This window comes from Chlorocebus sabaeus, chromosome X, assembly GCF_047675955.1.
Source record: "Chlorocebus sabaeus isolate Y175 chromosome X, mChlSab1.0.hap1, whole genome shotgun sequence".
NCBI classification, from domain to species: Eukaryota; Metazoa; Chordata; class Mammalia; order Primates; family Cercopithecidae; genus Chlorocebus; species Chlorocebus sabaeus.
In genome coordinates this window covers 85,519,218-85,546,922 of record NC_132933.1, presented here as the reverse complement: position 1 = coordinate 85,546,922, position 27,705 = coordinate 85,519,218, and the positions used below count along the sequence as shown (strand labels likewise).

Sequence of the window (27,705 nt, the reverse complement as noted above, 5' to 3'; positions counted from 1 at the left end):
ATTGGCCTCCCTTCTTGCAGGTGAAATAGATGTGGTCTGAATTGGGAGCAAAGTTTATGCCTTGAGCAGCTCTAAGTCACTTGGAGCTAATTTGGAAGCTTCATTCTAACTGACTGGGCTTCCTGTGCCTCTAGGCTCTGAATTCAGAGTGGTGAAGCCTACATAGTTTTTCTACAGTAGATGTAGCACAAGTTACAAAACACTTGGGGCCTAGACATGTAATTGACTTTGCTAGCCCAAGGAAAGTGGGACGATTACACAGGTTATGTGAATGGAGAAAACATTGAGAAAGACTGATTCCCACAAAATTATTGGAAGAGAGCTGTCTGGGAAAACACTGAACTTAATTTTATTTATTTATTTATTTTTAGACAGAGTCTTGCTCAATTGATGTTGTTGAGTAGATGAATATTCTATCTATCTCAAATTTTAATTGTAATGTAATCTAAACTCTGTGATAATATAGTAGAATGATTCTGTGAAGCTTAAGACTTGAAAATATTTTAAAAGTTTAATATGCATTTCAGACAGATGTGGCTGTTATTTGTGATTTAAGAAGCTGAAATTGAGTTCACAGTAATTGTTCCCTTCACTCAAACTGGCCCAACCCTCTGGCATTTATTACAATATATAGCAGGATGGGGTTCCATGGAGCTCAAGGCCATGACAATAGTAATGAGATGGTAAATATGAGGTAAACTGAGCCCAGCCAGATATCAGAAGACAATAGTCAAGATGGCAAATCTTAGCCAGCTGAGTGAGAGCAGAAACAAGAGGAGAGCTGAGATTGGCATCAATTCATGAGGCAAAAGCCCAATTCTGAACAAGAATTGGGAAGAAACCAAAATACGATTCTAAAGGAGAAAATACATGATTCAAGCTAGCAGAGATAATTTTGGAGGAAAAGTCCATGAATTTGCAGAGAAATTATTCTGTAGTGGTATAGAGTCTTGGAAGGCCAGGAGTCCCACCTTCTTAGACAACCTTCTGCTAGCTTTAAAGACTTTTACACTTGAGAACAAACTTATCACATGCACACACACAAAGGAACCCATAACAAAGCAACTGATCTAGATCCAGATTTCTAGAAAACCCATTCTGTTGACAACTGTTTCTCTGGATCAACGGGCCTGTAGCAAACATTGTTGGTTGTCTACCTGGCATCTTTTTCTCACTTTCTATGCCTCTGATGTTCTTTCAGTATCCACCTCTCCCTCCAAGCATTCCTGTGCTTCGGGGAAATTTAGTCCAACCTGAGCTCTCCCCTCAGCCTTGACCTCAGTACTAGGGCCAGGGTTGACTAGTCTGTGGGTGTTATCCCCCTTGCACCAATAGTCGGTTCAGAGCTCCAGGCTTAAGAAGACAAATGAGTGGCATTCTCCTAACCATTAACAGTTGGCTCAGGAATGATCATGTGACTCAATTCATGTCAACACAATGTGAGAAAAGGTTTGATGGAGACTTTTGTAGGAAAAAAAAAATCAAACAATGGCTATACCCTTTCTTTTTGTGGACATTATGGGCCTGGAAGTGCTACAACCATTTTGCTTCCACAAAAAAATCCAGGCTGAAGGAAATATCAACATGCAGAGGTGAAACAACCAAGGAACCTGCAGAAATACAGAAACAGAAAAGATTCTATAAGACTCCAAAGTTTTCAACTGAAGTGGTGGGGTGATTGGTGTTGCCAGTTGCAAAAATGGGAAAAGTAGAAGCTGGATAGGTTTGAACAAAGGATGGTCAATATGACTTGGGATAGGTTGAATTTGAATAAATAATTATTATCTAAATTAAGTTAATATATTGGTTTAAGGGCACTACCAAAGATTGGATACAGCCAATCCAGAAGCCAACCTTATTATATTTCTGCTGAAAGGACTAGGGTTTATATTGGTACAAACCAATAGAAGTATTTAATTAAGCCTCTTTCATTTTGCTTTCTACTACTTGAAGCTAAATTATCATACTTCTTACCTAGTCTGACAAGACACTTTCTTTTTTCAGGTCCTTACATGGCCTGCAGGATATTTAGGTACTCAGTAGCATGACATGCTGCTATTGTTGCCAGTCTAGCACCCCGTCCAGTACTGAAAGAAGCCACATAATATGGAAAAAAGTTATTTTTGTATCCACTTCATAGGCCTTTCTTTCCCCTTTAACATCTCCAACGCTGAAATCGAACACTTGACATCCAACCATAAAACCATGCCTGCCATCTGTCTTGTCTGTTTTTGTTACTATAATAGAATATTTGAGATTGGGTAATCTATTTAAAAAAGCAAATGATTCCTCACAGTTCTGAGAGCTGAAAAGTCCAAGATCAAGAAACCATCAGCTTCAATGTCTGAATCTTCTCTTCAGACATTGAAGCTGCTGATTCCTTGATCAGTACCAAGATGTCACCTTGTTCCAAGATGGCACCTTGTTGCTGTGTCCTAACATAGCAGAAGGGCAAGAGAAGGCAAGAGGGAAAAAATGGCAGAAGTAGCTAATCCTGTCATGATGGCATTAATTCCACCCATAAAGGCAGAGCCCTCATGGACTAATCCCCTCTCAAAAGTCCCACCTGTTATTATTGTTACAATGGCAATTAAATTTCAACATAAATTTTTGAGGCGACAAAGAACAGCAGCATCCTTTCTGTTTCATGTAGATAATTAAATGAGGCATCTTTTATGTCATTTGCTTATGGTCAGTACCCTCTTTCTTGAGGGAACTGAAACTGATTCAAAAGGAACAGTTCAACATGAAATAGCCAATAGTACCTTCTCTCTATTGCAGTATATGATCTTTCAATCCCTAACTTGTATACTTCACCTTCTCAAAAAGGTAAATTACTTTTCTGCCAAGGTCTTAGCTTGGGAGGAGGTATGGGGCCAGGGGAGGACACAGGGGTGACCTATGAACCTGATATTTGAAGGTTCTTATCCACGAGGTCTGGCTATCAGCCCCAGAAGTAGTCAGTCACTTTTGCTTTTCATAAAGCTTCTTAATTTTTCTTGGAATGAGACCCTTGTCAAGAAACTCCACCAGCACTCTGGATACTTCAAAATATATCCGAATAGGCTAAAGGTGTCCAGACAACTTCTAAGGATATTGACATGAATGTCATGGCTCTTCATCTCAAGTGGTTCCCAGTCAAGTGGAAGAGATGCCAAATAAACAGAAAATTCTAGGTACACTCATTAAAATAATTCTGACTTGAGGCAATGAGTCAGCTGGATGCGAAGGCTGAGAGTAAGATGGCCAAACAAGAATCTACAGGTAGAAGATACAATGGACTGGACTTAAAGACTGAAAAGATACAGACAATGAAGAAAATGAATAATTCCCAAGAAACTCCAGAATTTCTAGTCTAAATGATAGAGTGGTGCTGTTATTGTCAAAAATAAAGAAACCTGGAGGGAGAACAGATAGGGAGAAAAGATGACTAATATGTGTGCTGCATTAAAAGTAAACAACCATGTACTGAATATCTACAATGAGTCAGACAAGATTATCCAAGTTTTGAAGCCCTATCCTAACCCTCCTCTAACTGTGCTTCTATCCATAGGGTGAAGAGTTCATAAACCCTAGGAACATGCCCATTAAGAGGCTACACTTCTGTTTTCAGGCCACATTGCAGGCATCTACACATGTCTATGGAAAATTTCTCTCATCTTGGGCAGAGCCAGTCATGGGAAGAGAACATGGATGAACTGCAGGCTAAGGGATAGCTTTCCCACATACCAACACATTTTGGCATGGCACTCAAATGAGTCCAAGAATTCTACATTTAAATATGGTCTTCAAAGTTGTTAGAAAAATGTATTTGTCAAGGTAGGAAGTTAACATCTTATTTAACAGTTAGTCAACTTGATTGACTTCTAAATATTTAAGCAAATAATTTGTGGACCTCTATTTGTTATTCTTGCCCTAGGCCCTACTGCTGTTAGAGAAAATGAACCTTTTCTGCCAGTGACTGTGCACATATATGACTTAATTTAAGCCTTATAACCAAACATTCAGTGTGGCTAAGGTTTACTAAGTCATGTTAAATTTTTATATTACGGGAGATTTTGAGGAACAAGGGTTATTAACACTGTCAAGTACCGCAAAAGACTAGGAGAAAAAGGTGATCAAAACAGGACACTGGGCTTAAAAAGAAATCTTTAAACACTATCTTCAAGGATGGAGGTTCAGTGCACTGGTGGAGTTCAAAGCTAGACTGTATAACAGGAAAAGCACAGTGGTGGAAAATAGAGGCATCAAGTTAAGGCTTCTCCTTGAAGTTAGGCAACAAAAAGAGGAAGTATGATGTCTGCCTAACATAGAGGAGGTAACCATAGTGAAGACAGAGAACTAAGTGTTATTGTGAGGAGAAAATGTGATGACACTGGAGGAAATGGGGGTGAATATCAGAAGATATAGCTCAGCATGGTATGAGAATGTTCAAACATGCCTTATCTTCTCTAGGCCATTAAGCCTTTAGAGATGTGCAAATGAATGGTGTGATCCCAGATCTCAAGCAGAATGGAAAGTCTACAAGTTCTCACAAGTCAAGCAGGAAATATAACAAATAACTAGACAATTACAGTAGAGGCTAATGAATGTTTTAATGGGGATAAGCAGGAGGAAAAGGGGAATGAGTTGGTTTGTAAATAGGCTACTCTAGCAAGGTAATGCTGGTTAGTAAAAAGATAATATATTTGACATTTTGCTAAAGAGTTGGGAAGCTGAGGAAACAGTTGTAGTATGATAGAACACTGAATGGCCAAATTTGCAAAGTTCTTACACAACTTTACAAATCATGCTGGTGTAGATATAATACAAAGCAGAAGTGGCAGGTTAAATTTCAAGGTTCTTTCATAGTTGTATTCATTCCCTCAACAAATATTTGCAAATTAGGTCCTGCTGAGGGGAGGCTCACCCTTTAGTGAGGCAAGGCAGGCTAAAAACCATTCAAAAACCAAATGGTGTGATCAACGTTCTCAGAGGGGAGGTCAGGGAACTGTGGGAGCCCACAGAGACTTGCAGAGTCCTGATACTTGCATTTCTCCTTATTCACATATGTTTCCCTGCTAATGACCAAGTAATCTGAGGCAAGTTTTCTCCCAGCTACACCCTGAATTCTTTGAAATAAACCAAATACGCTTATTTGAGTGTATTTCCTGAGTTGACCTCTGGGACGATAGCTGCTAGGTTGTGCCCTTAGTGTCACATAGATTACATAAACTGGAGAGCTCCAACAGTTAAGAAACTGAATTCAACTACCTCTTGGGGAGCTGAGTGGCTATTCTAAAAAGAGCTGGAGTGATAGAAATTTCTGTATTCAGAATTAGTCCACCTCCCAGGCCTACTCCTTCAGTATTCCAACTGGTCCCTCCACTTGTAATTTGCCCTTCTCCAACATAGATTTTAAAATAGCAGTTAAGTGTAATATTTCTTAAGATCCTTCAATACCTTCCCATTTAGAGCAATAACTAAGTTCTTTTCTATGGTCTACAAAATCCCACCTGATATAGTCCCTGACGCATTACTCTACCTTATTCTTTTTCAAAGCATGTATTACCATTGGAAATTCTTTGTTTATTTCTCACCTATCTACTTCTCTACAATGTAAGCTTCACAAGGACAAAGACAAGCTGTGTCCCTGGAGCCTACCAATGTCTGGTGAATAAATGTTTGTTGTATTATTAAATGAATAAAGAACTGAATAAATATGCCTTCTTATTACCTGAGAAAATTATACCCATCTTTTATACTGAAGCTAAACGTCACCCTTTCTATAAAGGTGCCCCTGATTCTCCTGCTAAAAGTCATCTCCCTTTGAGTCTTTATGTTTATGGTTAAGGGGTTGGATTCCTTGCATGACTGTCTGAACTTGTATGCAGTCCTGACATGCCAGAAAATGCAACTTCAGAGGCTTCTGCTAATCATTTTACTGCAGCCATTTTACTATTTCTTTTGGTAATGTGATAGGGACTCATTTCTCTAATATTATTGCTTAGGGTAAGCTTCTGCAATCACTGAATTTTTCTGGATAAAGTATACTAGAAACTGCCAGCTTAAATCCAATAGATATCTCAGATCTGGCACTCAGAATTAGTTGCATCCTCCAGTAGCCACTTGGTATGAATATAGACCTGAAATTAGCAAATTGTTCAAAGATTAGTCACTTGGATATTTCTATCTTAAAATTTGCAATGAAGCTCTGCTTTAAAAGACACAATTTTTCTATTGGTAGTCATAGTTGATAAGTGCAATTCATCCATAGTTTGACAGTGAGCTAATACTGCCTTTTTTCTTGATTTTTTTTCATAAACTTTTATTTTTATTCATTTTCTTCAGCTAGTATTCTTCTTCACATACTAGAAAGAGACAAATAAGCCTAAAACTACAGCAGGGAAAAATGTACAATTACAGCATCTCAGAAGTGTAAAGAGTCTTAGATCTAATAGTGCAATCTTCCACACAATAGAGGAATCATTTCAACATTATCCCTGTGAGATGCATCATCCAACCTTTGCATATCTCTGGTGTTGAACAGCTCACTATTTCCAAAAGCAGCTTCTTTCATCTGATGACAATTCTTCCGCCTATTGAGCTGAAACCAACCTCCCTGTGGCTTTCACCAACAAGTCTGAGCTCTACAACCTGTAATCACACAGTTCCTGTCTTAGTCCATTCATGCTGCTATCACAAAATACCATAGAATGGGTAATTTATAAACAAAAGAAATTTATTTCTTACAGCTGTGGAACCTGGGAAGTCAAATATCAAGTTGCTGGCATTTAGTGCCTAGTGACGACATTCTTGCTGCATCCCCATATGGTGGAAAGAATTTTTTTTAAGGCAAAAGGGGGATAAATGCTGTGCTCTCACATAGTGAAGAGCAGAGGAGAAAAAACCTGCTCTCCCAAGGCCTTCCTTCCTTAAGATCCCTAATCTCAGCCATGAGAGTTCTGCCCTCATAACTTAATTTTATCCCCTAAAAGCTCCACCTTTTAATACTATCACATTGGCCATTATGTTTTAGCACATGAATTCGGAAAGACACATTCAGGCCACAGCAGACCTCGTCTTCTTCTGTTCAATGACAGCTCTTCAGAGGTCTGAAGACAGAGACCACATTTCTGAACCTTCTCTTCTCTAGACATGCTGCCCCAGCTCCTTTCAACCACTATTTCTGGAATCTGAAATTCAGCTTTGTCCCCAGCCTACTTACTCCTATACAGTTAGTCTGTTTCTCCTTTAAAGTTCACAGTCAGGGTAGAAGAGATCAGAACCATCATAACCCACTTTTAGCCATTTTGGCCTAAGGCAAAGACAGACTGGATGTTCGTTTAACATGTTTTACTTTACTGCTTGTCACACATTTAACTACATTTTCTAACCGCTCTTGTTGCCGCGTGTAGCCATTTAACTGAATTCTAGGAAATGGAATATAGGTAGAAGTGATACTCACCACTTCTAGCCCTGGCATGTAAATACTTCCATACTTTTTTTCTAAACTCCCAGCTGGGTATTAACTCCCATTAAAGATCTTGAGAGTCACACTTTGAGCATGGCAGAACCTCCAGTCAGTCTGAATGAAGATCAGTAACTGTGATGATCAGTACCTTTCTCTGTCGTCACTTATTAAACTTTCTATTGGTGAAAAAAATCACTGTGTTAAGTGACTGAGGTTTTAGAATTATTATTCAAAGCAGTTTTGTTACCTTAGCTAAACACACACACGATAGCTTTTATAGCTACACTTTCCACTGCTGAGCTTTGCTGAAACACCTTCTCTTACTTTTCCTCACATACCAATGCCACCCCAGAATTTCCCTTTCTGTGTCTGTGCAATTTTCAAGACCAAATGGCAGCTTCACACAAACCTCTCTTCAATTCCATCTGGTTCTACCTAATCTGTCATTGTGTAGCCTGTGGACATCTTCTAGGATCCTGACTTTATCTCCTAATTCATTTATTCTACACTCCCTGACCCAGCTTTTTATCATCTGCAATTGTTATATGCTATTAAAGTCCTCAACAAAAGTTATTTAAAAATTTTTGAGTCGGAGTTAAGGACCGACACCTGCGGCACACTTTAAAAAACTCCAACTGGGTTGACTGAATTGACTCTACTTGGTTATGAGGCTTTAGCCATTCACAAATTTCACTGCACTGTTAAGTGCATTCTTTCTCAATCATATCAATAGAAATATCCTTAGATACTTTGCCAAACACTAGGCCAAAATTGAGATACCCTCTAAGCAAGTGATTATATTAAACTTTTAGTCTGGTAGTCTGAGTAATAAAATCAGTGACTTAAGTCCAGTATAAAATGCATAGAGAGTGCATTGCTGCCTCGTATTGTTGATCACTTACCTTTCTGAGATTGCAAAACTGTCACATATCTATATTTCAAAATTAATTTCATGTAATTAAAACATTGATCTGGGACTGAAGTGATCTGTGTTCTGGTTTGTCACCACTATCTAATTGTGCAACCATAAACAACTCATTTCACTTCTGCATCCATAAGCTATGAAATAGAGTAGATATAATAAATAGCTTCTAAGATCTCCTACAAGTTTAATTCTGCTTTCTATCAGTTTGGTGTATGTAGTACAGCATATGTTCAAGGGATTTTTTTCATTTTTAATTTTACCTGTCAGTCGTATTTTTCCATATTATAAAATATTTATCGTAAAGGCTCTCTCATGCGGAGGTTAAGGCAGGTATCTGTAAACATAAATGAAAACATGTACATTTTTACTTTCACTAACGTTTAACTGAAACTTAGCTTTCCCTTCAATTATGAATGTACACAACAAACCAGAGTAGTTTTGATAATGTCTGAGTTCTACAGCCAGTAGACATCACAAAATGCTCACATCACACAACTGTTGTTGCATATCTTGGACTGTCATGTATGCTCATCACTACTTTGAAATTATGGTAGTTATTAAACCTGTAATTAGATATTGCTATTTAGTGTACTAATAAAGAAATATGTATATTTATTTATCACAAACTTTGTTTTGTATAATTTGATAAGTACTTTTAAACACAATTTGTTTTCATTGTAATCTTCTATATTTTATTTTATCCATTCAAAGTATTATTCTAAGAAAGGTCAGTACACTTTATCAGACTGCCAAAAGTATCTATGTTGCAAAGTAACTGCAGTAATGACCTACTAGGTTAATGCTCAGTTCATGCTAAGGAGAACAAAACAAATGCTCAAGGGGAATTACACAAAATAAAACAGAATGGGCCAATGTTCAAATTGCTTTTCGTTCATCTTCCAATGTTACCAAATTTCTCACTTCTCCACCAGGACTTAATTGTCTTCACGATGTCCATGAGTGTCTTTACCCAGACAGGGATGTGTACAGTAGATGTCTATAAAAGAAAAGAAGGAAAAACAAAAAATAATACTGAGCACTTACTATGTGCCAAACACTTTCACAGAAACTATGTCAATGACTTATTTCTGTATCTTTAAGAGGAAGTATGATTTTTCCCATCTCACAGTTGAAAAAAAATGATGCTGAGAAATTTTATGGACTCTACATAGTATGACACAATTTATAAGTGACTGAGATGAAATTAGACCCTAATGACTTTTAAATCTGAAGTCTCCTTCCATATATTCAGGTTGTATTTTATTCCTAAAAATAATCATAATTTCTTGACCATCTCCAATGTATGTTTGAAATCCTTCTGTCACTGAACATTACCAACATCTCTAAAAGGTCAATATTGTCGCCATTTTACACATGCAGAAAATGGAAAATTGATTCCTAGGCAAGATGGCTGAATAGGAACAGCTCTGGTTTGCAGAGCCAGGTGAGACCAATGCAGAAGGCGAGTGATTTCTGCATTTCCAACTGAGGTACCCAGTTCATCTCATTGGGACTGGTTAGACAGTGAGTGCAGCCCATGGAGGGTGAGCAGAAGCAGGGTAAGGTGTCATCTCACCCAAGAAGTGCAAGGAGTCAGGGAACTCCCTCCCCTAGCCAAGGGAAGCTGTGAGGGACTGTGCCATGGGGGATAGTGCTATCTGACCCAGATACTATGCTTTTCCCACAATCTTCACAACCCACAGACCAGGAGATTCTCTTGGGGGCCTATACCACCAGGGCCCTGGATTTCAAGCACAAAACTGGGTGGCTGTCTGGGCAGATGCAGGAGTTTTCTCTCATACCCCAGTGGCACCTGGAATGCCAGTGAGACAAAACTGTTCACTTCTCTGGAAAGAGGGCTGAAGCCAGGGAGCTGAGTGGTCTTGCTCAGTGGATGCCACCCCTCTAGGATCCCAGCAAACCAAGATCCACTTGCTTGAAATTCTTGCTGCCAGCACAGCAGTCTGAAGTCAACCTGGGATGCTCGAGGTTAGTGGGGGGAGGGGCATCCACCACTTCTGAAGCTTGAGTAGGCAGTTTTCCCCCTCACAGTGTAAACAAAGCAACCAGGAATTTTGAACTGGGCGGAGCCCAACAGAGCACAGCAAAGCCTCTGTAGCCAGACTGTGTCTCTAGATTCCTCCTCTCTGGGCAGGGCATCTCTGAAAGAAAGGCAACAGCCCCAGTGAGAGGCTTATAGATAAAACTTCAAACTTCCTGGGAAAGAGCACTTGGGGGAAGGGGCGGCTGTGGGCATAGCTGCAGCAGACTTAAACATTCATGTTTGCTGGCTCTGTAGAGAGCAGCAGATCGTCCAGCACAGTGCTTGAGCTCTGCTAAGGGACAGACTGCCTCCTCAAGTGGGTTGCTGGACCTTGAGCCTCCTGACCGGGAGACACCTCCCAGCAGGGGTTGACAGACATCTCATATAGAGCTCCAGCTGGCGTCTAGTGGGTGCCTCTCTGGGATGAAGCTTCCAGAGAAAGGAGCAGGCAGCAATATTTGCTGTTCTGCAGCCTCTGCTGGTGATACCCAGGCAAACAGGGTCTACAATGGACCTCCAGCAAACTCCAGCAGACCTGCAGAAGAGGGGCCCAACTATTAAAGGAAAATTAACAAAGAGAAAGCAATAGCATCAGCATAAAAACATAGGATGACCAGGCAAAAAACCCATTTGAAGATCACCAACATCAAAGACCAAAGTCAGATAAATCCACGAAGATGAGGAAAAAACAGTACAAAAAGGCTGAAAATTTCAAAAATCATAATGCCTCTTTTCCTCTAAAGGAACACAACTCCTCACCAGCAAGGGGGAAAAAAAAAACTGGATGAAGAATGAGTTTGACGAATTGACAGAAGTAGGCTTTGGAAGGTGGGTAATAGCAAAATCCTCTGAGTTAAAGGAGCATGTTCTAACCCAATACAAGGAAGCAAAGAACCTTGATAAAGGGTTATAGGAAATGCTAACTAGAATAACCAGTATAGAGAAGAATGTAAATGACCTGATGGAGCTGAAAAACACAGCACGAGAACTTTGTGAAGCATACACAAGTGCCAATAGCCAAATCAATCAAGAAGAAGAAAGAGTATCAGAGATTGAAGATCAACTTAATGAAATAAAGCATGAAGACAAGATTAGAGAAAAAGGAATGAAAAGAAAAGAACAAAGCCTCTGAGAAATATGTGACTACGTGAAAAGACCAAACCTACATTTGATTGGTGTACCTGAAAGTGAGGAGGATAGAACCAAGTTGGAAAAAACACTTCAGGATATTATCCAGGAGAACTTCCCCAACCTAGCAAGAAAGGCCAACATTCAAGTTCAGGAAATACAGAGGACACCACAAAGATACTCCTCGAGAAGAGCAACTCCAAGACACATAATTGTCAGATTCACCAAGGTTGAAAGGAAGGAAAAAATGTTAAAGGCAGCCAGAGAGAAAACTCTGGTTAAGCAAAAAGGGAAACCCATCAGAATAACAGCAGATCTCTCTGCAGAAAGCCTACGAGCCAGAAGAGGTGGGGGTCAATATTCAACCCTAAAGAAAAGAATTTTCAACACCAACTGTCATACCCAGCCAAGCTAAGTTTCATAAGTGAAGGAGAAATAGAACCTTTTACAGACTAGAAAATGCTGAGGAATTTTGTCACCACCAGGCCTACCTTACAAGAGTTCCTGAAGGAAGCACCAAATATGGAAAGGAAAAACCTGTAGTAGCCACTGCAAAAAGATACCAAAATGTAAAAACCATTGATACTATGAAGAAAGAACATCAACTAATAGGCAAAATAACCAGCTAGAATCATAATGACAACATAAAATTTACACATAACAATATTAACCTTAAATATAAATGGATTAAATGCCCCCAATAAAAAGGCACACACTAGCAAATTGGATAAACAGTCAAGATCCATCGGTGTGTGGTATTCAGGAGACCCATCTCACATACAAAGACACACATAGGCTCAAAATAAAGGGATAGAAGAAGATTAACCAAGCAAATGAAAAGCAAAAAACAGCAGAGGTTGCAATCCTAGTCTCTGATAAAACAAACTTTAACCCAACAAAAATCAAAAAAGACAAAGAAGGGCATTACATAATGGTAAAGGGATCAATACAACAAGAAGAGCTAAGTAATCGAAATATACATACACTCAATACAGGAGCACCCAGATTGATAAAGCAAGTTCTTAGAGACCTACCAAGAGACTTAGACTCCAGCACAACAAGAGTAGGAGATTTTAACACCCCATTGTCAATATTAGACAGATCAAAGAGATAGAAAATTAAGGATATTCAGGACTTGATCTCAGCTCTAGACCAAGCAAACTTAATAGAGATTTACAGAAATATCCACCCAAAATCAACAGAATATACATTTTTTGCAGCATCACATAGCACTTATTCTAAAATTGATGACACAATTGGAAGTAAAATACTCCTCATCAAATGCAAAAGAATGGAAATTGTAGCAAAGAGTCTCTCAGACCACAGTGCAATCAAATTAGAACTCAGGATTAGGAAACTCACTTAAACTGGACCGCTTCCTTACACCTTATACAAAAATTAACTCAAGCTAATTTAAAGATTTAAATGTAAGACATAAAACCACAAAACTCTAGAAGAAAACCTAGGCAATACCATTCAGGAAATAGGCAGGGGCAAAGACTTCACGACAAAAACACCAAAAGCCATGGCTAAAAAAGCCAAAATTGACAAATGGCACCTATTTAAACTAAAGAGCTTCTGCAAAGCAGAAGAAACTATCATCAGATTGAACAGGCAACCTACAGAATGGGAGAAAATTTTTGCAATCTATTCATATGACAAAGGGCTAATATCCAGAATCTACAAAGAGCTTAAACAAATTTTAAAAAAACACCAACTCCATCAAAAAGTGGGTGCAGTATATGAACAGAGACTTCTCAAAAGAAGACATTTATGCAGCCAACAACCATTTAATAAAAAGCTCATCATTACTGATCATTAGAGAAATGCACATCAAAACCACACTGAGATAGCATCTTGTTCCAGTTAGAATGGTGATCATTAAAAAGTCAGAAAACAACGGAGGCTAGAGAACATGTGAAGAAATAGGAATGTTTTTACATTGTTGAGGGGAGTGCAAATTAGTTCAACCATTGTGGAAGACAGTGTGGCAATTTCTCAAGGATCTAGAACCAGGAATACTATTTGACCCAGAAATCCCATTACTGGGTATATACCCAAGGGATTATAAACCATTCTACTCTAAAGACACATGCATTGTGGCACTGTTCACAATGGCAAAGACTTGGGACCAACCTAAATGTCCATCAGTGATAGACTGGATAAAGAAAATGTGGCACATATACACCATGGAATACTATGCGGCCATAAAAAAGGATGTGTTCATATTCTTGCAGGGACATGGATGAAGCCGGAAACCATCATTCTCAGCAAAATATCAAAAGGACAGAAAACCAAACACCACATGTTCTCACTCATAAGTGGGAGTTGAACAATGAGAACACATGGACCCAGGGAGGGGACCATCTCACACTGGGGACTGTTAGGGGGTGTGGGACTAAGGGAGGGAAAGTGTTAGGAGAAATGCCTAATGTATATTGGACATGTTCATGGGTGCAGTAAACCGCCATGGAACGTGTATACCTATGTAACAAACCTGCACGTTCTGCACATGTATCCCAGAACTTAAAGTATAACATAAATAAATAAATGAAGTATTAGATTGCTGGGGAAAAAAAGGAAAAAAATCTCACTCAAAATTGCACAACTACAAGGAAACTGAGCAACCTGCTCTTGAATGACTACTGGGTAAAAAATGAAATTAAGGTTGAAATAAATAAGTTCTTTGAAACCAATGAGAACAAAAACACAATGTGCCAGAATCGCTGGGACACAGCTAAAGCAGTGTTTAAAGGGAAATTGATAACACTAACTGCCCACATGAGAAAGCAGGAAAGATCTAAAATCGGCACCCTGACATCACAATTAAAAGAACTAGAAAAGCAAGAGCAAACAAATTCAAAAGCTAGCAGAAGACAAGAAATAACTAAGATCAGAGCATAACTGAAGAAGATACACACACACACACACACACACACACACACACACACACACAACCTTCCAAAATCAAGGAATCCAGGAGCTGGTTTTTTGAAAAGATTAACAAGATACATAGACTGCTAGCCAGAATAATAAAGAAGAAAAGAGAAGAATCAGATAGACACAACAAAAAATGATAAAGGAAATATCACCACTGATCACACAGAAATACAAACTACCATCAGAGAATACTGTAAACACCTCTATGCAAATAAACCAGAAAATGTAGAAGAAATAGATAAATTCTTGGAAAAATACACCCTCCAAAGACTAAACCAGGAAGAAGTCGAATCCCTGAATAGACCAAAAACAAGTTCTGATATTGAGTCAGTAATTAATAGACTACCAACCAAGAAAATCCCAGGATAAGACAGATTCACAGCCAAATTCTACCAGAGGTACAAAGAAGAGCTGAAACCTTTTCTTCTAAAACTATTTTAAACAATAGAAAAAGAGGAGATTTTTCCTAAATCATTTGACGAGGCCAGCATCATCCTGATATCAAAACCTAACAGACACACAACATCGACAACAAAAAATTTCACGCCAATATTCCTGATGAACATTGATGTGAAAATCCTCAACAAAATACTGGAAAATCAATTCCAGCAGCACATTATAAAATTTATTCACCAAGATCAAGGTGGCTGCATTCCTGTGATGCAAGGCTGGTTCAACATACACAAATCAATAAACTTAATTCAACACATAAACAGAACCAATGACAAAAACATCTTGATTATCTTAATAGATGCAGAAAAGGCCTTCGATAAAATTCAACACCGCTTCATGCTATAAACACTCAATGAACTAGGTATTGATGGAAAGTATCTCAAATTAATAAGAGCTATTTATGAAAAACCCACAGCCAATATCATACCGAATGGGCAAAAGCTGGAAGCATTCCCTTTGAAAACTGACACAAGACAAGGATGCCCTCTCTCACCACTCCTATTCAAAATAGTATTGGAAGTTCTGGCCAGGACAATCTGGCAAGAGAAAGAAATAAAGGGTATTCAAATAGGAAAAGAGGAAGTCAAATTGTCTCTTTTTGCAGAAGACATGATTCTATATTTCGAAAACCCCATCATCTCAGCCCAAAAACTCCTTAAGCTGATGAGCAACTTCAGCAAAGTCTCAGGATACAAAATCAATATGAAAAAATTGCAAGCATTCCTATACACGAATAAGAGACAAGCAGAGAGCCAAATCATGAGTGAACTGTTATTCACAATTGCTACAAAGAGAATAAAATAACTAGGAATACAACATACAAGGTATGTGAAGGACCTCTTCAAGGAGAACTACAAACCATTGCTGAAGGAAATAATAGAGAACACAAAGAAATGGAGAAACATTCCATGCTCATGGATAGGAAAAATCAATATCATAAAATGGTCTTACTGCTCAAAGTAATTTATAGATTCACTGCTATTCCCATCAAGCTACCATTGACTTTCTTCACAGAACTAGGAAATCTACTTTAAATTTCATATGGGACCAAAAAACAGTTTGTATAGCCAAGACAATCCTAATCGAAAAGAACAAAGCTGGAGGCAACATGCTACCTGACTTCAAACATACTACAAAATTACCGTAACTAAAACAGCAGGGTATTGGTACCCAAACATATATATGGATCAATAGAACAGAACAAAGGTCTCAGAAGTAACACCAAACATCTACAACAATCTAATATTTGACAAAACTGACAAAAACAATCAATGGTGAAAAGACTTCCTATTTAATAAATGGTTTTGGAAAAACTGGGTAGTCATATGCAGAAAACTGAAACTGGACCCCTTCCTTACATCTTGTACAAAAATTAACTAAATATAGATTAAATATTTAAATGTAAGACTTAAAACCATGAAAACCCTAGAGGAAAACCTAGTCAATACCATTCATTACATAAGCATGGACAAAGACTTCATGACTAAAACACCAAAAGGAATGGCAACAAAAGCCAAAATTCATAAATGGGATCTAATTAAACTAAAGATCTTCTGCACAGCAGAAGAAACTGTTATCAGATTGAACAGGCAATCTACAGAATGGGAGAAATTTTTTTGCAATTGATTCATCTGACAAAAGGCTAATATTCAGAATTTACAAGGAACTTAAACAAATTTACAAGAAAAAACAAACAACCATCAAAAAGTGGATAAAGTATATGAACAGACACTTCTCAAAAGAAGACATTTATGTGGCCAACAAATACATGAAAAACAGCTCATCATGCCTGATCGTAACAGAAATGCAAATCAAAACCTCAATGAGATACCATATTATGCCAGTTAGAATGGCAACCACTAAAAAGTCAGGAAACAACAGATGCTGGAGAGGATGTGGAGAAATAGGAACACTTTTACACTGTTGCTGTGAGTATAAATTAGTCCAACAATTGTAGAACACAGTGTGGCAATTCCTCAAGGATGTAGAACCAGAAATTCCATTTAACCAAGCAACCCCATTACTGGGCATGTACCCAAAGGATTATAAATCATTCTACTGTAAAGACACATGCTCACGTATGTTTATTGAAGCACTATTCACAATAGCAAAGACTTGGAGCTAACCCAAATGCCCATCAATGATAGACTGGATAAAAAAAATGTGGCACGTATACCATGGAATACTATGCAGCCATAGAAAACATTGAGTTCATGTGCTTTGCAGGGATATGGGTGAAGCTGGAAACCATCATTCTCAGCAAGCTAACACAGTAACAGAAACCCAAACACCACATCTACTCACTCGTAGGTGAGAGTAGAACAATGAGAACATATGGATGCACGGAGGGGAATATCACACACCAGGGCCTGCTGAGGGGTGGGTCAAAGGGAGGGATAGCATTAGGAGAAATACTTAATATGTATCATGGGTTGATGGCTGCAGCAAACCACCACAGCATGTATACCTATGTAACAAACTTGCATGTTCCTCACGTGTATTTCAGAACTTAATATATAATTAAAAAAGAAAAGGAAATGGAAAATTACTTGCCAAGTATTCAGTAGAGTGAGGACTTTAATCATGGTTCAAGGCAACTGCCCCAGTTCGCACCATGTTATCTGTATTCTACCCAGCAAAAGAGGGAGCCGCTGAGAAGCTATTTATGTCATTTCTATTCATATCTATTTGCCAATCATTAGTCATATAGCCATACCAACATCCAAAGGAGGATCAAAAATCTAAAATTTCGCTGAGTGACTACATACCAGCTAAAATTTTTATTGCCATGTAATCAGAGAATATAACTGTAAGAGGATAATTAGCAGTCTCTGATACAGGTGGGTGTTTTTTTCAGATTTGGAAACTAAAACTCAAAGAGATGAAGTAATTTGCCTAATGACTATTCTCTAGTAAGTGACAAAACTAGGATTCTAACCCTAGTCTGACTGGCTGTGAAGTTTCTGTCTTTCAACAGAAGATTTGAATAGGCAGAAAAACAATCAGTGTACTTGAAGAAAATAAAATTTAAATTAGAAATTCAGAGGAGCAGAGAAAAAAATTGAATATAGAAAAGTTAACAGAACTTGCAGGACTTGAGAGACACCATCAAGTAGACAAACATACATATAATGAGACTCCTAGAAGAAGAGAGAGAGAAATAGGCAAAAAGATTGTTTGAAGAAAGAATAATGAAAAAAAATTCTCAAATTTGAGCAAAGACATGAATTTACCAAAAACTAGGATAAACCCAAAGAGAATTACATGAGGACATTAACAAACCCTGTATAGTTGGATGTACAAGAGTGTCAGTTTAGATATAATACAAATAGGCTGAAATGAAAGGATGAAAAAAGATATCCATGTTAACAACAATCGAAAGAAAGCTGGATTGGCTTTACTAATATCAGACAAAATAGACTTTGAGTAAAAAACTGTTAGTATAGAAAAATCTGATATTATATAACAATAATAAGATCAATTAATTAAGTAGATACGAAAATTATAAACACATACACATCGAAATTAATGTTCCAAAACATGAGGCAAATATTTTTTAATTGACAGAATTAGAGGGAAATAATACACTTATACATGAATAGTAGGGAACATTTTCTTCTCCTTTTTTTTTTAATCTAGCATTTATTTTCATTATTACACATGTGTATATTAATAGTTTGGAGCACTCAGCACTTTTTTTTTTATTATACTTTAAGTTCTAGGGTACATGTGCATAACGTACATGTTTGTTACATATGTATACTTGTGCCATGTTGGTGTGCTGCACCCATCAACTCGTCAGCACACACCAACTCGTCATTTACATCAGGTATAACTCCCAATGCAATCCCTCCCTCCTCCCCCCTCCCCATGATAGGCCCCGGTGTGTGATGTTCCCCTTCCCGAGTCCAAGTGATCTCATTGTTCCGTTCCCACCTATGAGTGAGAACATACGGTGTTTGGTTTTCTGTTCTTGCAATAGTTTGCTGAGAATGATGGTTTCCAGCTGCATCCATGTCCCTACAAAGGACACAAACTCATCCTTTTTTATGGCTGCATAGTATTCCATGGTGTATATGTGCCACATTTTCTTAATCCAGTCTGTCACTGATGGACATTTGGGTTGATTCCAAGTCTTTGCTATTGTCAATAGTGCCACAATAAACATACGTGTGCATGTGTCTTTATAGCAGCATGATTTAGAATCCTTTGGGTATATACCCAGTAATGGGATGGCTGGGTCATATGGTATTTCTAGTTCTAGATCCTTGAGGAATCGCCATACTGCTTTCCATAATGGTTGAACTAGTTTACAATCCCACCAACAGTGTAAAAGTGTTCCTATTTCTCCATATCCTCTCCAGCACCTGTTGTTTCCTGACTTTTTAATGATCGCCATTATAACTGGTGTGAGATGGTATCTCATTGTGGTTTTGATTTGCAATTCTTTGATGGCCAGTGATGATGAGCATGTTTTCATGTGTCTGTTGGCTGTATGAATGTCTTCTTTTGAGAAATGTCTGTTCACATCCTTTGCCCACTTTGTGATGGGGTTGTTTGTTTTTTTCTTGTAAATTTGTTTGAGTTCTTTGTAGGTTTTGGATATTAGCCCTTTGTCAGATGAGTAGATTGCAAAAATTTTCTCCCATTCTGTAGGTTGTCTGTTCACTCTGATGGTAGTTTCTTTTGCTGTGCAGAAGCCCTTTAGTTTAATGAGATCCCATTTGTCAATTTCGGCTTTTGCTGCCATTGCTTTTGGTGTTTTAGACATGAAGTCTTTGCCCATGCCTATGTCCTGAATGGTACTACCTAGGTTTTCCTCTAGGATTTTTATGGTATTAGGTCTAACATTTAAGTCTCTAATCCATCTTGAATTAATGTTCATATAAGGAGTAAGGAAAGGATCCAGTTTCAGCTTTCTACTTATGGCTAGCCAATTTTCCCAGCACCATTTATTAAATAGGGAATCATTTCCCCATTTCTTGTTTCTCTCAGGTTTGTCAAAGATCAGATGGCTGTAGATGTGTGGTATTATTTCTGAGGACTCTGTTCTGTTCCATTGGTCTATATCTCTGTTTTGGTACCAGTACCATGCTGTTTTGGTTACTGTAGTCTTGTAGTATAGTTTGAAGTCAGGTAGCGTAATGCCTCCAGCTTTGTTCTTTTGACTTAGGATTGTCTTGGAGATGCGGGGTCTTTTTTGGTTCCATATGAACTTTAAAGCAGTTTTTTCCAATTCTGTGAAGAAACTCATTGGTAGCTTGATGGGGATGGCATTGAATCTATAAATTACCTTGGGCAGTATGGCCATTTTCACGATATTGATTCTTCCTAACCATGAGCATGGTATGTTCTTCCATTTGTTTGTGTCCTCTTTTATTTCACTGAGCAGTGGTTTGTAGTTCTCCTTGAACAGGTCCTTTACATCCCTTGTAAGTTGGACTCCTAGGTATTTTATTCTCTTTGAAGAAATTGTGAATGGAAGTTCACTCCTGATTTGGCTCTCTGTTTGTCTGTTACTGGTGTATAAGAATGCTTGTGATGTTTGCACATTAATTTTGTATCCTGAGACTTTGCTGAAGTTGCTTATCAGCTTAAGGAGATTTTGGGCCGAGACAATGGGGTTTTCTAAATATACAATCATATCATCTGCAAACAGGGACAATTTGACTTCTTCTTTTCCTAACTGTATCCCCTTGATTTCTTTCTCTTGCCTAATTGCCCTAGCCAGAACTTCCAACACTATGTTGAATAGCAGTGGTGAGAGAGGGCATCCCTGTCTTGTGCCAGTTTTCAAAGGGAATTTGTCCAGTTTTTGCCCATTCAGTATGATATTGGCTGTGGGTTTGTCATAAATTGCTCTTATTATTTTGAGGTACGTTCCATGAATACCGAATTTATTGAGCGTTTTTAGCATGAAGGGCTGTTGAATTTTGTCAAAAGCCTTTTCTGCATCTATTGAGATAATCATGTGGTTCTTGTCTTTGGTTCTGTTTATATGCTGGATTATGTTTATTGATTTGTGAATGTTGAACCAGCCTTGCATCCCAGGGATGAAGCCCACTTGATCATGGTGGATAAGTTTTTGATGTGATGCTGAATCCGGTTTGCCAGTATTTTATTGAGGATTTTTGCATCGATGTTCATCAGGGATATTGGTCTAAAATTCTCTTTTTTTGTTGTGTCTCTGCCAGGCTTTGGTATCAGGATGATGTTGGCCTCATAAAATGAGTTAGGGAGGATTCCCTCTTTTTCTATTGATTGGAATATTTTCAGAAGGAATGGTACCAGCTCCTCCTTGTACCTCTGGTAGAATTCAGCTGTGAATCCATCTGGTCCTGGACTTTTTTTGGTTGGTAGGCTATTAATTATTGCCTCAATTTCAGAGCCTGCTATTGGTCTATTCAGGGATTCAACTTCTTCCTGGTTTAGTCTTGGAAGAGTGTAAGTGTCCAGGAAATTATCCATTTCTTCTAGATTTTCAAGTTTATTTGCGTAGAGGTGTTTATAGTATTCTCTGATGGTAGTTTGTATTTCTGTGGGGTCGGTGGTGATATCCCCTTTATCATTTTTAATTGCGTCAATTTGATTCTTCTCTCTTTTCTTCTTTATTCGTCTTGCTAGCGGTCTGTCAATTTTGTTGATCTTTTCAAAAAACCAACTCCTGGATTCATTGATTTTTTGGAGGGTTTTTTGTGTCTCTATCTCCTTCAGTTCTGCTCTGATCTTAGTTATTTCTTGCCTTCTGCTAGCTTTCGAATGTATTTGCTCTTGCTTCTCTAATTCTTTTAATTGCGATGTTAGAGTGTCAATTTTAGATCTTTCCAGCATTCTCTTGTGGGCATTTAGTGCTATAAATTTCCCTCTACACACTGCTTTAAATATGTCCCAGAGATTCTGGTATGTTGTATCTTTGTTCTCATTGGTTTCAAAGAACATCTTTATTTCTGCCTTCATTTCGTTATGTACCCAGTAGTCATTCAGGAGCAGGTTGTTCATTTTCCATGTTTTTGAGCGGTTTTGATTGAGTTTCTTAGTCCTGAGTTCTAGTTTGATTGCACTGTGGTCTGAGAGACAGTTTGTTACAATTTCTGTTCTTGTACATTTGCTGAGGAGTGCTTTACTTCCAATTACGTGGTCAATTTTGGAGTAAGTACGATGTGGTGCTGAGAAGAATGTATATTCTGTTGATTTGGGGTGGAGAGTTCTTTAGATGTCTATTAGGTCTGCTTGCTGCAGAGATGAGTTCAATTCCTGGATATCCTTGTTAACTTTCTGTCTCGTTGATCTGTCTAATGTTGACAGTGGGGTGTTGAAGTCTCCCATTATTATGGTATGGGAGTCTAAGTCTTTTGTAAGTCTCTAAGGACTTGCTTTATGAATCTGGGTGCTCCTGTATTGGGTGCATATGTATTTAGGATAGTTAGCTCTTCCTGTTGAATTGATTCCTTTACCATTATGTAATGGCCTTCTTTGTCTCTTTTGATCTTTGATGGTTTAAAGTCTGTTTTATCAGCCTGAATACAGCAGAGTGATGGGTCTTGACTCTTTATACAGTTTGCCAGTCTGTGTCTTTTAATTGGAGCATTTAGTCCATTTATATTTAAGGTTAATATTGTTATGTGTGAACTTGATCCTGCCATTATGATATTAACTGGTTATTTTGCTCGTTAGTTGATGCAGTTTCTTCCTAGCCTCAATGGTCTTTACATTTTGACATGTTTTTGCAATGGCTGGTACCGTTTGTTCCTTTCCATGTTTAGTGCTTCCTTCAGGGTCTCTTGTAAGGCAGGCCTAGTGGTGACAAAATCTCTAAGCATTTGCTTATCTGTAAAGGATTTTATTTCTCCTTCACTTATGAAACTTAGTTTGGCTGGATATGAAATTCTGGGTTGAAAATTCTTTTCTTTAAGAATGTTGAATATTGGCCCCCACTCTCTTCTGGCTTGGAGAGTTTCTGCCGAGAGATCTGCTGTTAGTCTGATGGGCTTCCCTTTGTGGGTAACCCGACCTTTCTCTCTGGCTGCCCTTAAGATTTTTTCCTTCATTTCAACTTTGGTGAATCTGGCAATTATGTATCTTGGAGTTGCTCTTCTCGAGGAGTATCTTTGTGGCGTTCTCTGTGTTTCCTGGATTTGAATGTTGGCCTGCCCTACTAGGTTGGGGAAGTTCTCCTGGATGATATCCTGAAGAGTGTTTTCCAACTTGGTTCCATTTTCCCCCTCACTTTCAGGCACCCCAATCAGACGTAGATTTGGTCTTTTTACATAATCCCATACTTCTTGCAGGCTTTGTTCATTTCTTTTTCTTCTTTTTTCTTTTGGTTTCTCTTCTCGCTTCATTTCATTCATTTGATCCTCAATCGCTGACATTCTTTCTTCCAGTTGATGGAGTCGCTTACTGAAGCTTGTGCATTTGTCACATATTTCTTGTGTCATGGTTTTCATCTCTTTCATTTCGTTTATGACCTTCTCTGCATTAATTACTCTAGCCATCAATTCTTCCACTCTTTTTTCAAGATTTTTAGTTTCTTTGCGCTGGGTACGTAATTCCTCCTTTAGCTCTGAGAAATTTGATGGACTGAAGCCTTCTTCTCTCATCTCATCAAAGTCATTCTCCGTCCAGCTTTGATGCCTTGCTGGCGATGAGCTGTGCTCCTTTGCCGGGGGAGATGCGCTCTTATTTTTTGAATTTCCAGCTTTTCTGCCCTGCTTTTTCCCCATCTTTGTGGTTTTATCTGCCTCTGGTCTTTGAAAATGGTGATGTACTGATGGGGTTTTGGTGTAGGTGTCCTTCCTGTTTGATAGTTTTCCTTCTAACAGTCAGGACCCTCAGCTGTAGGTCTGTTGGAGATTGCTTGAGGTCCACTCCAGACCCTGTTTGCCTGGGTATCAGCAGCAGAGGCTGCAGAAGATAGAATATTTCTGAACAGCGAGTGTACCTGTCTGATTCTTGCTTTGGAAGTTTCCTCTCAGGGGTGTACTCCACCCTGTGAGGGGTGGGGTGTCAGACTGCCCCTAGTGGGGGATGTCTCCCTGTTAGGCTACTCAGGGGTCGGGAACCCACTTTAGCAGGCAGTCTGTCCCTTCTCAGATCTCAACCTCCGTGCTGGGAGATCCACTGCTCTCTTCAAAGCTGTCAGACAGAGTCGTTTGCGTCTGCAGAGGTTTCTGCTTCGTTTGTTATTGTTTACTGTGCCCTGTCCCCAGAGGTGGAGTCTAGGGAGACAGGCAGGTTTCCTTGAGCTGCTTTGAGCTCCACCCAGTTCGAGCTTCCCAGCAGCTTTGTTTACCTACTTAAGCCTCAGCAATGGCGGGCGCCCCTCCCCCAGCCTTGCTGCTGCCTTGCCGGTAGATCACAGACTGCTGTGCTAGCAATAAGAGAGGCTCCGTGGGTGTGGGACCCTCCCGGCCAGGTGTGGGATATGATCTCCTGGTGTGCCTGTTTGCTTAAAGCACAGTATTGGGGTGGGAGTTACCCGATTTTCCAGGTGTTGTGTGTCTCAGTTCCCCTGGCTAGGAAAAGGGATTCCCTTCCCCCTTGCGCTTCCCAGGTGAGGCAATGCCTCGCCCTGCTTCAGCTCTCGCTGGTCAGGCTGCAGCAGCTGACCAGCACCGATTGTCTGGCACTCCCCAGTGAGATGAACCCAGTACCTCAGTTGAAAATGCAGAAATCACTGGTCTTCTGTGTCGCTTGCACTGGGAGTTGGAGACTGGAGCTGTTCCTATTTGGCCATCTTGCTCCGCCCCCCTATTTTGCATGTTTTCAAACCTACCTCAACATAAACTAATTTATACTAGAGTAAGTTTCTACAAATGTGAAGACTACAGAAAAGCTTTTAATGGGTCCTCAATCTTTAATAAACATAAAAGAATTCATATTGGAGAGGAACCATACAAATGTGAAGAATGTGGCAACACCATTAATCAGTTCTCAAACCTTACTACACATAAGCTAATTTATACTAGAGAGAAACCCTATAAATGTGAAAAATGTGGCAAAGCATTTGATCTTTCCTCATATTTTACTACACATCAAATAATTCACACTGGAGAGAAACCCTGCAAATTTGAAGAATGTGGCAAAGTCTTCAACCAGTCCTCAATCCTTACTACACAAGATAATTCATCCCAGAGAAAAATTCAACAAATATAAAGAATGTGGCAAAGATTTTTACGAACCCGCATATATTAGTGAACATGAGAAAATTCATACTAGAGAGAAACTCTCCAAAGGTGTAGAATGTGGCGAGGCTTTTAACCAGTCCTCACACCTTACCAGACATAAGATAATTCATACTACAGAGATACTCTACAAATGTGAAGAATATGGCACAGCCTTTAGGCAGTCCCCACACCCTATTACACATAAGATAATTCGTACTGGAGAGAAAACCTGCAAATATGAAGAATGTGACAAAGCCTTTAACAAGTCCTCACACCTTACTAGACATAAGAGCATTCATACTAAAGAGAAACCCTATCAATGTTGAAAATACGGCAACGCTTTTTATCGATCTTGAAAACTTACTGAACACAAGCAAATTTATACTGGAGAGAAACTGTACACATATGAAGAATGTGGCAAAGTCTTTAACCATTTCTCACACCTTTCTACACATAAGATAATTCATACTGCAGAGAAATCCTACCAATGTGAGAAATGTGGTAAAGTCTTTAATCAGTCCTCACACCTTACTAGATAAGAGAAATCATACTGGAGAGAAACCCTACCAATGTGAAGAATGTGTCAAAGATTTTAACCAATACTGAAGTCTTGCAGGACATAAGAAAATTCATATTAGTGAGAAACTCTACAAACCTAAAAGATGTAACAGTGATTTTGACAACACCTCAAACTTTTCTAAACGTAAAAGAAATTGTACTGGTGAGCAAATCTTAGAAATGTGAAGAATGTAACAAAGTTTTTAAATGGTTGTTACACTTGATTATACATAAGATAATTCATACAAAAAAAAAAAAAACTTGTACAAGTGTGAATAATGTGACAAAACTTTTACCCAATGCTTACACTTTATTGCACAGGAGATCATTTGTGCTTGAAAAAATCTTTACTAATATAAAGAATATGAAAAGTCATTAATATCTGCTCACATCTTACTCAACATCAGAGAGTTCAGACTTAACAAAAGTATTATAAATGCAAAAAAATTAAAAACTTTTGTACTTGAAAGTACAGAAAGTACAGCACTGAAAAAATAAAAAGACAATTCACAGAATGGAGGAAAATATTTCCAGGTTATTTATGTGGTAAGGGATTTGTATCCAGAATATATAAGAAATGCTTACAACTCTGTAATTAAAATAAAAACAGAAAATACCTCATTCAGTTGGGCAAAGGTTATCAGTAGACATTTCTCCAAAATACATAAACAAATGGCTACTAAGAACATAAGAATGCTCAATATCTTTAGTCATTAGGGAAATTAATATTAAAACCACAAAGAGTATTCCTCTTTTGGATTACAGCCTGAGGAATTCCATGAACCCTATACCCAGCAAAACAAGCAAAACTGGTCAAAATATTATGAAGAACAATTTCAAATGTTTGGAAATGGACTAAAGTGCAAAGAGCAAAGTAGAAAACATCTATTCAAGAAAATATACTAAAAATCAGCAATAACGCCCAGAGTCAAAAGAATTTCAGCCACAATTCATTCTTTCTCACCTTGTCCAACTCAACATTATGGAACTTCTATTCTCAGCAAGTATAGCAAAGAAAACAAAATTAGTGGTTACCATATCTCATCAGGAAGGAAAGTCTGCCAAAATTTCTCATTCCCTTCAATTTTAAGTAGAAGATACTAAATTTTTGGTGAGTATGGCAAAGTGGTAGGAGTCTCCCTTCCTCCGCCCAGCCGTTATCTAAATGATAGAGGCTCTACCAGAATCATGGACGGCCAGTATAATAAAACTTTGACTTCCCTTGCATGACCTTATTTATAAATGCAACTGAGATAACCAGAGGGTATACCACCAAACCTATTGCTTAGAGAGTTTGCCCTGAGGGAAAAGCAGTCTATAAGAAAAGAGAGTTCCTAATTTCTCTCAAACATAATTAACTTTATTTGAAGCACATAGTGAGGAAGTTGAATCTTAAAGCCACTCTTGAAGAAAAAAATAGTTATTCTTAGTTAAGGGCAGAAGCAAAACTATAGGCCAGCAAGTTCACCAAAAAGACCCAGAGAAAGAGACAGTCAAGAGTCCTTCTGCTGTCAGAATAAATATCAAAGACCAGTCTCAAAAACATCTTCAACTGAATTTAATTGAATCAGACTTCTAAGCAGTTTATGCAATGGGGGAATTGTCAAAAACAATAGAGCAATCAACTGGTAATTAACAGGGCCTGACTGGCAGGATGCATTACCAAATGAAGAACACAACTTAACAGAGAGATTAGGAAAATATATTCTAAGAAGTCCATTCTAATATCACTGGCATCCTAAGGTAACACAAAACACACTGAAGATTGTAGGATCTGAAAAATGACACCAAAATGACACTATTTCCTTCTCAATATGGAGCAAAAAGATTTTCCTAAATTTACTAGAATACTTTAGCAAAGAAACAAAAAGCAAATAACAAAATAAGCCACAAAGAGGTGTGGGAGAATTAGTATTCAAGGTTACTACAACATACTACATAAAAATTCCAGGTTTTAAGGGGAAAAAAAAAAAGACACAGAATTTTTCTCAGCCATTTTGCCAACTGGGGCACTTCATGTCCAGTGACACACTCCACT

At 38.4% G+C, this 27,705-nt stretch overlaps 1 pseudogene; it reads left to right on the top strand.

Annotated features, from left to right (window-relative positions):
• Positions 1 to 638: 638 nt before the first annotated feature.
• Positions 639 to 25,435, top strand: LOC140710706 (uncharacterized; annotated as a pseudogene).
• Positions 25,436 to 27,705: the final 2,270 nt, after the last annotated feature.